General features: G+C 50.7%; 1 long non-coding RNA gene across 1 annotated transcript; it reads left to right on the forward strand.

The window, feature by feature from the left end:
* The first annotated feature begins 1,822 nt into the window (after window positions 1-1,822).
* LOC141213676 (uncharacterized) lies at window positions 1,823-2,563 on the forward strand. Its single transcript, XR_012283081.1, has 3 exons — window positions 1,823-1,990; window positions 2,343-2,404; window positions 2,486-2,563. It is a non-coding gene; the product is annotated as an uncharacterized lncRNA (long non-coding RNA).
* Window positions 2,564-3,492: the final 929 nt, after the last annotated feature.

A 3,492-nucleotide genomic window follows, 5' to 3' on the forward strand; every position in this document is an offset into this window, starting at 1 on the left:
CTTGCTACTTAGGCTAAGTGCCCACGATGCAGTATCCACCCCATGCCCCTCACACCACCCCCCTTTATGCCAGCACAGCATTTATTCACATGGTCAGTTCTCCCCGCCTCAGTCCTCACAGCACAACGCTGAACACGAGCTCCTCATCACCATCCTCCGGTCCCGGCACAATGTGCGCACTGCTGCAGCTGCAGGTGGAAGAGCGTCCACTGGACTGAGAAGCCCCGCCCCTTCCGGTGACGTCATGATAGAATGAAATCACTCCTCCCCCTCAAGAAATCTACTCCAATCTAGACGCTCCGCTGCTGCTGAGGCGTGGTGACGCTGTAGCTGGGTGATTGCAGTCAGAGTAGTGGTGTTTGGCGTCTGTACTACAGGTAAGAAGATGGGAATGTGCCAAGGTGATTACTACATTCAGGACAATAAGTAGCTAGCTGTAGGTGTGCAGAATCCCACTCCCAATATTGTCAGGGTCTCGCACCCCCTCATGTCGTGGGCTGTCAGGCTCCCGCACCCCTTCATGTCGTGGGCTGTCAGGCTCCCGCACCCCCTCGTGTCGTGGGCTGTCAGGCTCCCGCACCCCCTCGTGTAGTGGGCTGTCAGGCTCCCGCACCCCCTCGTGTCGTGGGCTGTCAGGCTTCCGCACCCCCTCGTGTCGTGGGCTGTCAGGCTCCCGCACCCCCTCGTGTCGTCAGCTGTCAGGCTCCCGCACCCCCCTCGTGTCGTGGGCTGTCGGGGCTCCCGCACCCCCTTGTGTCGTGGGCTGTCGGGCTCCCGCACCCCCTCGTGCCGTGGGCTGTCGGGCTCCCGCACCCCCTCGTGCCGTGGGCTGTCGGGCTCCCGCGCCCCCCCCTCGTGTCGTGGGCCGTCGGGCTCCCTCACCCCCTCGTGTCGTGGGCCGTCGGGCTCCCGCGCCCCCCCCTCGTGCCGTGGGCCGTCGGGCTCCCGCACCCCCTCGTGCCGTGGGCCGTCGGGCTCCCGCACCCCCTCGTGCCGTGGGCTGTCGGGCTCCCGCACCCCCTCGTGCCGTGGGCTGTCGGGCTCCCGCACCCCCTCGTGCCGTGGGCTGTCGGGCTCCCGCACCCCCTCGTGTCGTGGGCCGTCGGGCTCCCGCACTCTCCCCTTGTCGTTGTCTGTGGAGAAGATTAATACATATTTTCATTTTTCAGGTTTTCTCTTATAAAACAAGATCCCTGAGCTTCTGTCTTTGACCGAAAAAATGGCGTCTGACAAGTCGCTGCTGTCTGCAGAAATTAACACAAACATGGAGGAAGCGCTGTATGAACAGATGCTGATGAAGGTACAAAAGATGAATTGGAGAGGCCAGCAATCACCGGGTGAATGTCTCCTCCGTCAGCCGCTGGGGGCGCGGCAGTCTCCAACATTTACCTAATGTGTATTGTTGGCTTTAGACCCCTCACAGTTGTACTATTTTGGTGCAGGAAAAATCAGTTTGCAGATCCATCCTGTTCATGTTACTCACTGATTCTCACTTGTTGCCTCATTTCAGGCCAAACAGGAGATACAGAGCAGAATACCGAACTTACCAGAAAGCAGACAGATCAGACCCCAGCTGGGTGAGATGGGCGTCCTCTGATTATTATCCAGATTACTTTGTGCATAGTATGTGACAGATACCACAGTGGGGCAGTGGGGTCTTATGGACTGCAATGGTCACAAGATGCAACCAACGTGGGGGGCTCACATCGTTTTTTCTTATACAGTTGATTACATGTAAATGCTGTTTGGCTTTTGACGATTTTATTGTGTTTTTGTTCACTTTTTGTTTTTATTTCTGTGTTAGGTTTCTGCATTAAAACTCGCACATCCAAAAATACCAAAATCTTTATTAACATCTGCAAGTCGAACCAGATCCCAGCGCCCCCGGACTTGACGGAGCAGGAATTAGTCAGCATCCTGGAATCTGATGATCCCTCCGGCTATCGAGTCCCCATGAGCCTTGGAGAGCCCCACGTTGAAGTTGATAATAGTACGTTTTTTTTGTTTTTTTTTAATACAGCACGTCTCTTTTTAAAGGGGTAGTCCAGAGATATCCTTAAAGGGGTTAAAATAGCAAGTATTACAACTTACTAATCCTCAATGGTCAAAGGTGCCATCTCCACAGGTTCTGGTAGGTCCACTTCCAGTCTGCAGAATAAAGTTTGACATCTTGTTGTTGACTTTTGAACTTTTTTGGTTTAGATTTGGGACTTAAAGGGATTGTCCACTACTTGGATTCCCCTTTAAGAACTTATACCACTTATTCATAGCAGCCCTACTGAAGTCAATGGATTGAGTCGGCATCGCAAAGTATCTAAGTCCTGGTGCACTTTGTCCTACAGGTGGAGGCGGCTGCACGGCGTACGACATAGTGATTAATGGCACCTTCTTTGAGAAAATTAAGGTAACTGCAATTGCTTATTCCGACATACGAGCTGTCTGCTCTCCTTTGTGTCAGCTCCTTACTTTGTATTTTTTTAATTAGAATAATGAGCTTTTCAGGGAACTTTTTATCACCGTGGCCATGGAGGGACTAGAGAACAAGTACGAAATGGAGTTGTCAAGAGGTAACAACCGCATCACTGATATTTTCCTTGATTTTTTTCCATCGACCACACAAGGACTTGTTCTTTCTTGGAGCAAGTTTACCATATAATATATTTAAAATTTTTATGTACCAACCTGTTGTATGGCACCGTATCAAATGCCTTTGAAAAGTCCAGATAGACAACATCCACTAAGTTTCCCTGGTCCAACCTAGAACTTACCTCCCCATAGAATCTTTTCAGATTAGTTTACAGGACAAATCCCTCATAATCATATGTTTAGGTTATTCTTATTGAGGTGCTCCAGGTTAATATCTCTTAGCAAACCCTCAAAGATGTTGCCCACAGTACATGTTAAACTTACCGGCCTATAAATTCCAGGCTCAGATGTTATCCCCTTCTTGAATATTGGTACCACATTTGCTATGTGGGTGTAACGCTGGTGGATATGGACCCACTGCCCCACGGGAGGGTTGTGACTAGGTGTCTACTGGGTCTCCACTAGAACCTCTGGTGGTGAGGATAGACTGGGCCGCCGGTAGACACCAGGTACCACTTCAGGGCAGTCCCCGGGACTGCAGCAGCATTCCGGAGGTACCAGACACAGGAGAGCGAAGACAAGGACTAGGTCAGACAGTCTGAGATCGGGGCAGGCAGCACAGGTTCAGGATAGAGAAAAATGGCAAGGGGGACAGGGGTTTTTGATACCAGAAAACTCCTTTAACGCTTGCAACCTCTGTTGATTGACTGCTACTCAAACAGTCAAATCAGTCAGTAAGAATTTAGGGCACTTCCATGGCGATATTTTGCATCAGTATTTGTTAGCAGACGCCAGGAGTGGATCCAAAACAGAAGAGGTGAAAGTGTTTCAGTTACTATTTTTCACTGTGTTTGTTCCCCTCTGGTTTTCAGCTTACAAATACTGATGTAAATTAGTGCCCAAAAT

The sequence above is a fragment of the Phyllobates terribilis genome, unplaced genomic scaffold (genome assembly GCF_046119375.1).
Source record: "Phyllobates terribilis strain yellow unplaced genomic scaffold, ASM4611937v1 Scaffold_207__1_contigs__length_3498100, whole genome shotgun sequence".
NCBI lineage: Eukaryota > Metazoa > Chordata > Amphibia > Anura > Dendrobatidae > Phyllobates > Phyllobates terribilis.